This window comes from Cololabis saira, chromosome 15, assembly GCF_033807715.1.
Source record: "Cololabis saira isolate AMF1-May2022 chromosome 15, fColSai1.1, whole genome shotgun sequence".
NCBI lineage: Eukaryota > Metazoa > Chordata > Actinopteri > Beloniformes > Belonidae > Cololabis > Cololabis saira.
This window is the reverse complement of record NC_084601.1, coordinates 41,862,031-41,872,257: the sequence shown is the minus strand read 5'-3', so window position 1 is coordinate 41,872,257 and position 10,227 is coordinate 41,862,031.

Here is a 10,227-nt window from a genome sequence, read left to right as displayed (position 1 = left end):
AAGAATATAAGATGTTGCACTTGAATGCACTTTCAATGTTTCACCTTCCACCAGCTACTGCATTGGTTATTTTTCGTTAAAGCGGAGCTACAGTTAAATATTTTGATTATTATTTATTATTATTGAGACTTTATGTTAATGTTGATGACTGGCAGTGAGTTCTAATAAATAAAACTGCACTCTTTTGATTTCTGATGTTTTTATTTTTCTGAAAAATGCTTGGTTTTCACCAAAACCGTAGTCGTATCGTATCGATATCGAGATATCTGGCATGAATATCGAGATATGAAATTTTGTCCATATCGTTCAGCCCTAGTTGGTGTAACACGGAACCATAAATCAGCCTTAAGTCGCGGAGCTGATGTTAATGTATTTCGCCCGGACTACATTTAATGGGGCACAGCGCGCTGACGCCGCGCACATAAAAAGAAGAAAGAGGGCGCGGATTTGTTTGGTTCTAGTAACATGCCGTGCTCAGGCAATGAGTCTGCAATGGCCCAGACGGGAGACACATGTAGCTCAGTGCTTAACTTTTATTTTTAATCCACGCTATATTCTTGTGGTCCGTTCTCCTATATGTTCCCGCTCTAACCCGGTACATGCATAGGTTCCTCTAAACCAGTGGTCGGCAACTGGCGGCCCGCGGGCCAAAATTGGCCCGTCTACAATAATATCTGGCCCGCCAGATGACATTGAAAATCTGATTTAAAAATCTTTTTTTTTTTTTTTTTTTTTTTTTTTTTTTTTATTATTTACTATCACAAAAATGACAATTTCATAGAGAATTCAAAGCCTTTATTTAGAAAAGATAAAATAAAATAAAAGTAGAATCTTCTTGATTCCGGACGCACACAATTCTGTATAGTTCCCTGTCACCTGTAGCATAGGGGGCCTTAATTAGAGGTGCACACAAATATTCAGGAGTAACGTAGGCACAGACTCCCGGGGAACTCCTGAAGCTGTTGAAATGGTAAGACGTATGTGTCAAGTGATTTGTTGTGGTTTAAACTGTGAAAAATACAACTGATAACTTACCTTGAGTTTTGCTGTTGGTCTTTTAAATGGTAAAACGTCCATTATATGTCTAAAAATACGTTGGAAAATCCGCCTCATTTGCATATCCTCTCACTGGCTTCAGGAGACACAGAGAGCTGCTGCTCCGTGTGCAGTACTGACTACTGTGCTACTGTTCATATCATGGGTTTTTCATGTGTTTAATGTTGTTCTGTGTATTTTAAAGGACTGCATTTGTTAGTAGCTTGGCAGAAAATATTATCACCAAGTTACTTATAAGCGGTTTCATAACGGAGCCACAGAGTAGCGCTAAAGCAGTAATAACACACTAATAACAGTCTGTAGCAAATTCAAGTTACTTTATTTAAACTAATGACTTTCTTAAATTACTTTTTTGTACAAGATATAATGGTATAATAATACTAGTAGCCTATAGATAAGGGGAAAAAAGTTTTGTTTAGTAGAAAAAAAAACATGCTTTGCCTGATTGATGACTGATTCTGGCCCACCATTCAGTTGCTCCGAAAAAATTTGGCCCGAGGCCAAACTTACTTGCCGACCCCTGCTCTAAACATCTGTTCCCGCTACAGTTTTAACTAAAAGAAAAGGCAGAAAATGTCAGAAAAACAAAAACGTAATAAAGCTAATTGGGTAGTTTTCAATTTTAGCTCTGTAGTCATTCATGGATAAAACAAGCAGCACGGGTGTCTGATGTGCTCCAATACATCATTTTATTTTGAACACTGCCAAAACTCAAAATCTTATAAAGATTTTAACTTAAAACTTAACTAGAACTTAAAATTTGCTTGACACAAATGAAAGTTCAATTGAAACACGTGGTAAAAACACCTAACCTTTAAAGTTATGTGTGTTATCAGGTGTAATGGCATTTTTAGGTTAGAAATAAGAAAACTTCTTGGTAAGATCCTTAGTTTTTTGAGTGAAGGCAGTGAGAGAACAAATTGTAATGTTCAAACAAATCCTGTTTCTGATTTGTATTTTTCTTTATTTTTTATAATTTATTTATTGTTCTGACAGCTCAGGTCCCTTTTTAAACAAAGTATACCTCTTTTGTGCACTTTATTTTTATATATTTGGCAGATGTAAAGCATACATGTGTATGTTTTCTGTGTTAGTCAATTTAGTTTGTTTTTTTTAATCAATCCTTTAAAAGCTCAGGATGTTCAAGGAGCAATCTGTTTGTGAACCTTCTGAAGATTATCTGCACTGTGAATTTGCACTGCCAGTTCTGTTTTTGAATGGTTGGAATTTAATGCTTTTTTGTTTAGTTTTTATCTGATTCATCGATTAATCAAAAAAATAATTGACAGATTAATCGATTATTAAAATAATTGTTAGTTACAGCCCTAGTCTGCAGTTATGCGGTCTGTGTACCGGACCGTCGTGGTGAAGAAGGAACTGAGTTGAAAAGCGCTCTCGATTTACCGGTCAATCTACGCCCCTACCATCACCAATGCTCATGAACTTTGGGTAGTGACCGAAAGGACAATATCGCGGATACAAGCGGCCGAGAGGAGTTTCCTCCGCAGGGCGGCTGGACGCTCCCTTAGAGATGAGTTTCCTCCGCAGGGCGGCTGGACGCTCCCTTAGAGATAGGGTGAGGAGTTCGGTCACCCGGGAGGAGCTCGGAGTCGAGCCGCTGATCCTTCACATTGAGAGGATCAGCTGAGGTGGCTTGGGCATCTGTACCGGATCCTCCTGGACGCCTCCCCAGGGAGTAGTGCTGGGCGGTATACCGGTTCATACCGAATACCGGTGTTTATTTTTCTTATGATATGAATTTTTCATATACCGTAATACCGATGAGTAGCGTACACAACGTTGGGAACGCCGCGCGGCGGAACGTAGCGCCGCTGGGCACTGTTTGTGAGGGGACTGTTTACCAGTTGCATTGTTTACAGCGGACACATGTGGGTGAAGATGGCTGAAAACGAAATTCCCACAACTGTTCCAGAACATGACACAGGGGAACTTGTTCCGAAACGAAATTTTCTAACCGCAAAGGCTGCGATTTGACCAGTCACGTGATCTGGTCACGTTGCGAGCGAGCAGAGCCAGCAGGGAAAAGTCAACAGTGCCGCGTGTCCGCGTGTAACCTAAATCTACCATGGCCTCAGTGTTAGGGCTCGGCCAAGTGAGGCTTTATAAATATATGGGCTTTATAAATGTATTAAATATATGAGCGCGGAGTCGGCGAGGAGCACGAGCCGGGCGCACAGTGAGTCGCGTTGTGAAGCCTGATTTATGGTTCTGCGTTAAATCGACGCAGAGCTTTCGCCGTAGGTTACGCTGCAGGTCGCGTAACCTACGGCGTAGGGCCTGCGTTGGAGTAACGCGGAACCATAATTCAGCCTTAAACCACACCTGCAGCTCGTCAGCTCATCAGGAGGAGAAGTTAAACAGCTGCGAGTTGTTCATTGCTGGTTTGTTTTGTTAACTCTGAGAGCTTTATTGGTTTGTTTGTTAGTTTGCTGGTGTTTTTTTTTTCTCTGTGATTTTTGAGTTATTTGTGAAGAAGTTCTGAGTTTCGTGTGAGGAAGGTTTTTTTGTTCCCTGTGGGATTTTTTTCTGTGTTTTTCTATTAAACTACGCCTCGTTTTGGCTAAAGTTTAACCCGGTTTGGTGTTGTGCGATTGGGTTCAGAGAACGACCCATAACACTCATGTGTACAGATGTGTGTAGACATGTTAAAGAGGTAAAGCCACAGATTTGTTTCCTTTATTGTTGTAATCTGTACTTTAAATAAATCTGACATTGTTTATTATAAAACAAACTGATTTATTGCTTTTATAGTTGAAAAATACATGAAAACAGGACCTTGAAAAAAATAATCTCATATTAAATTGCAATCGCAATATTGAGAAAATAAATCGCAATTAAGATTATTTTCAAAAATCGTTCAGCCCTAATGTGTGTACAAATATATAGAAATATTCAACTATGTGTATGCATGTATAAGTATGTGTGTGAGTATTATAATAATAATAATTATGTGTATGCATGTATAAGTATGTGTGAGAATAATAATAATAATACTGTTATTTAGCTGTGTGAGTACAGTGAATATTTATAAATACAGGTTAAATGATTAGTGAATGGGGGTAGGACTAAATAAGTTTACACTTCTTCCTACTCCTTTTTTGGCACATGTAAATCAATATAGCAAGTTTTAAAGTATTAAATTCTTTGTTTTGTTTCGTTTTCTTAAACTTCTCATGAAGTGTTTTTCTTTTACTTTTACAAAAATAAAATAAAAAAAAAACCTGGCTCACTTGGTTCTCATTGCCTTATGTATCGCAAAGAAAACCATTCTAATGAACTGGAAACAAATATCCAATCTATGTATTAATCAATTTAGGAATCTTCTGTTAAATCATATCAGTAATGAGATAATGTCTGCCTCCACTAAACATCATTCGGCAGAACTGCATTCTCTGCATTCTCTCTGGTCCCCTACCTAGTGGGGTCGGTTGGGTGGTGATTAGGGGTGTAACGGTACACAAAAATCTCGGTTCGGTACGTACCTCGGTTTGGAGGTCACGGTTCGGTTCATTTTCGGTACAGTAAGAAAACAAAATGCAAAATATAAACGTGCTAGTTGTTTATTCAGGGTGCGTGCTCTTTTTCCAAATTAAAAATCCAGACTTTTCCCAGACCTTTTTAAAACTGATATTTTTTTTCCCAAGACCTTAACTTTACGTACTTGTATACTTGTGTGCCTACTGCCTACTTCATTGGTAGAGTGAGATTGTACCAATTGTGTTTATTAGAAATGTTTGTTAGAATTTTTTTATAGCCTAGTATTGAACGAATGCATTATTCACAGTAAATTGTTTTTACTGATGAAAACGTTTCAAAACATGAAAATCACAAGTACATGAATTTCACATTTTCACAATGCCTTTGAGCATACTGTAAAATTCTACCATACATTTTTTCCCCCATACTTTATTAAGACTTTCACACAAAATTCAAGACTTTTCAAGGTCTGGAAAACAGTGTTTCAAAATTCCATACTTATTAAGACTTTCAAGACTTGCGCAAGCACCCTGTTATTACACACACACAAAATAACATTGTCTCTACGTGTGCCGGCGCTAGGACCCAGCGGACGCCTGGTGTGTCGTCGGGCTGTTTTTTCCTTCATGCAGCGTCTCATGCAAACACAAACACACGGACCTGCAGAAACATTTCTTTATATAATGTTGTCTGTCCCCCGCAATATTTTTAATTTTTTTTGGCCGGCGCCATAGTTGGCTGGCTACAAACTCTATACATCCCATAATGTATAATAATATGCCCGCGCTCAGCAGCGGTACTCGCGTCGTTAGGCAACGAAGCAGGTTGACTCCCGTTGCAGAACAGCTGCAGAGGCGCTCATGAACGATCATTGTTTTTTTTTTTTTTAGGCCTGGCGGGGGGTCTCATGGTAGGGGAAACACTGGACTTGTCACAATTATGTGCTTAGCTCTTTAGTTCTTCATTAGTTAGTGCTTTTTTCTTTAATCTTAATACTTTCTCGGTGTGAGCGCAGCTGCAGCTGCAGCAGCGCTCTGCTCACAACGTGCGGTCCTCTACTTAATATGTACCGAAACTTGTTCGGTACGCCTCCGTCCCGAACCGAACACGCTATACCGAACGGTTCAATATAAATACATGTACCGTTACACCCCTAGTGGTGATACATACATAAATATCTCCGCTGTTTCTCATCATCATTTGCTGCATCGGCAGGACTTGGAGCTTTCCAGTCTCCCGACGGCTCTGGTTGAACGGCCCGACAAACCATCTCCGATCGCGCTGTTTTCTTTACCGAGATCACAAGAAAAGCGGAGCAGTGATCTCCTTTCCATCCCGTGTTGCTGTGTTGTTTATTTGTCTTTACTCCACCAACTCGAAATATTGAATCACTTTTCTAAGCCAACGGCGCGACGCAGCTCAAACAGCAGGTGTATCAGCCCTATAATCTGACTGGTTTACGAGTAAATCGTCCCCCACATGGGGTGCGCTCTTATGATTGGCTGAAACAAAGGAAGATATCCGTTTGGTTGCAGATCCTTCCGTGTTAAAATTTTTTTTTAACATTTGTGAATCGAGTCACGTCAGGGGAGTCTCAAAAGTCACATGCAAATCCAGCTCAGCTCACAAACAAAAAACGTTTGTAAATCAGTCTGTGAAGATTCATTTATCCAGGTAGAAAGTTCTTCTAAAAAGGTTTTTATTTTAAAAACACTGGACTTAAAACATACTTAAAAACGTCTTGTGTTTTTAAGTATGTTTTAAGTCCAGTGTTTTTAAAATAAAAACCTTTTTAGAAGTTTGTAAATCAGGTTATATTTGTGTGTGCATCAAAAATACATTTGCGTATCTTGTCCTAAGCACGTGTGAATTTTGTCCTTTGCATTTGTGGATCGGCGTGTGCATTTGTGAATTTTGTCCTGTGCATTTGTGAATTATGAAACTGTTCTAGCTCCATACTTGAAACTGAAAAGGCTTTTGATAATGCAGCCAAGATAATGTAAGTCATCTTCTCTATTACAGAATCATAAAGGAAGACCCAAAAGATACTGCTGTGATGATTGCGAGAAAGTCTTCACCACTTCATCAAACCTGAATATCCATAAGAAAATTCACACTGGTGATAAACCATACAGCTGTGATCAGTGTGGAGCGGCTTTTACCCATAAAAGTCACCTAACGAGACACCGACGTAGTGGAGTTGCTTTTGCCCAGCAAGGTTATTTGACGATTCACCAACGTATTCACACTGGAGATAAGCCTTACAGATGCGATCAGTGTGAGGCGGCTTTTGCCCGGCAAGATGCTCTAATTAATCACCAACGTATTCACACTGGAGACAAGCCTTACAGGTGTGATCAGTGTGGTGCGGCTTTTGCCCAACAATGTGATCTAAAGCGACACCAACGTATTCACACTGGAGACAAGCCTTACAGATGTGATCAATGTGGAGCGGATTTCGCCCGGCAAGATCATTTGACGAGTCACCAACGTATTCACACTGGAGACAAGCCTTACAGGTGTGATCAGTGTGAAGCGGCTTTTGCCCGGCAAGATCATTTGACGAGTCACCAACGTATTCACACTGGAGACAAGCCTTACAGGTGCGGTCAGTGTGGGGCGGCTTTTGCCGAGCAAGGTGCTCTAACGAATCATCAACGTATTCACACTGGAGACAAACCTTACAGGTGTGATCAGTGTGGGGCGGCTTTTGCCCGGCAAGATCATTTGACGACTCACCAACGTATTCACACTGGGGAAAAGCCTTACAGATGCGATCAGTGTGAGGCGGCTTTTGCCCATCAAGGTTCTCTAACGACTCACCAACGTATTCACACTAGAGACAAGCTTTACTGGTGTGGTCAGTGTGGAGCGGCGTTTGCCCGGCAATGTCATTTGACGAGACATCAACGTATTCACACTGGATAAAAAGTTTACATTTGTGATCAATGCTGATATCATTTATTTTGAGAGTTCAGTTAAAAGGCACCAATTTAGTTATTTTAGTTTTAAAGAAATAATTCTGGTGGTTCGATTGTGGGAAAGATTTTTAAATATTTTTTTTAAAAAGCAGTAGATTCGTACAGCTGTAAGAGCTGTTCAGTTATAACCAGATTTAGAAAATAAGTAAAATAAAAGTAAAATAATTAAATTCAAAAGTCTTTATTTTGAACATGATGGTAGTGTAAGTAACAGACATGCTCAAACATACTTGAACAATGAATGCAAGAGATTTTTTTTTTGTTTGAAGCAGCAGCAGTTTTGACATGTTCAAAAAGAAATAGGAAGAAGTAAAAAAAGTTCTCCTACCCCTTAAAGTCAATACCATGTTTTCACATAGACCCTTGTTATTAGATGTCAAAAATCTTGATGTATTGAGAAGTTACATAAATTAATATTAAGAATTTTACACAGTGTAAACATATTGTGGTATACATTTTTTTTTTATTTATTTCGTTTATTTCGGCATGTTTATATAGACACATTTCATCTCCAGAACATTATACATTGCATACTCAACACATGACGAAAAGGGTACGGGAGAAGCTGACGCTTATCAAAGTCCCGCCCCGTTCTATGTAAGATTCATGATCACATCAACAACAGAATTCAGTAAGATACATAGTTTACCACATAGCAATTTGTCTAATTTCATCCTTCACAGTCCAGATAGCATGTATGTTTGTACACGTGTCCAGTCCACTCATCCTGATCACCGTTCCTGTGATTTACTACTGTGTCCACTGTTTTTGCATGCAATCCAATTTGCAATGGAGGTGCGTGTGTCAATGCAGATTTTGATTAGTCGCTGTCCTCTGGCTCTCTAGCCGCCACAGCCTTTGCCCCCTCCGCTCGTACTGACTTCATCTCCTCACGAGCTTTGGACACATCCGACCATACACTGGTCAGTCTCCCCTTGATGTCAGAGAGGCCAGAGAGCAGCTTTGCCTGATCAGCTCTCACTTTTCTCAGCTTTTGTAGCATCCAGACCCCGCCAAGCCCTAGGATCACCAGGCCCACCGTCATGCCCGTGAAGATATAGACGTCTTCCATATCCAGCACCCCAAGACACACCACTCTCCATTTGTTCCAACTGTCCATGGTGTACCCCGCCAAGAATGTCCCATCTGGACAGGCCGGTTCTCCTGTCCCAGCACGCCGTGTAGAAAAAATCTTGTCAATAGCATTTACTGACCAGTTCAGAATCTCCATTCTTGATTTTATGTTCTGCTTGGTCGTGATATCTGCTGTGCTGTGATAGAGCTCAATTTCACACACACACATTTTATAGTCACTTTGTTTTGTTTCCATGTTTTGTTTCCATGCCAGGTGCTCCAGTGCTGATTTTCCCACATTGCCTTGTTTCGTACACATAGCCAGACATTGCCTTCCTGTACCTAGGATTGATATTCCTTCAATAACAACTTCTTTAACTCATGTTTGAAAACAGTTAAATTTCTTGCTAACTTTAATTCATTGTTTAGGCTATTCCACATTTTCACACCAGCTACTGACAAACTATGGCTTCTCATCGTTGTCCTTATCTTTTTCTGTTTAAACTGCAGCAAGCTGCGCAGGCTGTGAGGACTTTGACTAAGAGTGAACAATTTCTGAACATTTACTGGTAATGCCGCCTGTGTTGCTTTGTAAATTGTTTGTAGCATCTGAAAATGAAGTATCTCTCTCAGTTTTAGATATTTCGTCTTTATGAACAGTTCGTTCGTATGTGCCCTGGCTGGGACAGAATGAATGATGCGAAGCGCTTTTTTTTGCAATTTAAATATTGGTTCTGTAATGCCCTTGTAAGTGAAACCCCAATTTTCCACACAGTACCTCATATGTGGGACTATTAGTGCCGAGTATATGGTCTTAAGCGAGTTTAAATTGAGAGATTTCTGCAATTTCCACAGAATGGACACACTCCTTGCCATCTTATTTTGAATTATTTTTACATGTGGTCGCCATGTCAAGAGGTCATCCACTAATATACCCAGAACCTTATGTTCCCTCACTCTTTCTATATTGTTTCCATTAACTTGCAAGTTTATGCTTTTCTTTACATTATTTCTCCCAAATAACATGAATTTGGTCTTTGCCAGATTTAGTGATAATTTGTTTATATTAAACCATGTATTTAGTTTAGTAATTTCTCTGTTGATCACTTTTTCCAGTATATTCAAGTCGTTTCCTGAGCAGAAAATATTTGTATCATCAGCAAATAAAATAAGTTTTAATATGAGTATACATTTGTGGATTCCTGGGTGATCATTGCCATTTGCAGTTACATGTCCCTCTATATAAACACTATTTACCCTGTATTCATCTATACATAAAAGCATACATTATTTACCGTGTACAATCTTCTTCGTTACGGGTATTCTCACACAAATATTTCTAGATGCATTAAAGCGTGTGCATGTGCGTGTGCGTGCGTGCGTGCGTGTGTATGTGTGTGTGTTTGTGTGTGTGTGTGTGTGTGTGTGTATATATATATATATATATATATATATATATATATATATATATATATATAATGACAGATACACACATTTCCACGTACATGTACACCCACAAGTCCAGTCCACCCCACCATCCCCTCACCCAGCGCAGAATGAGGAAGTCAGCCGTCCCGATCGACCAGCACAATACAAATGATGAGAAAAGATATGAGAA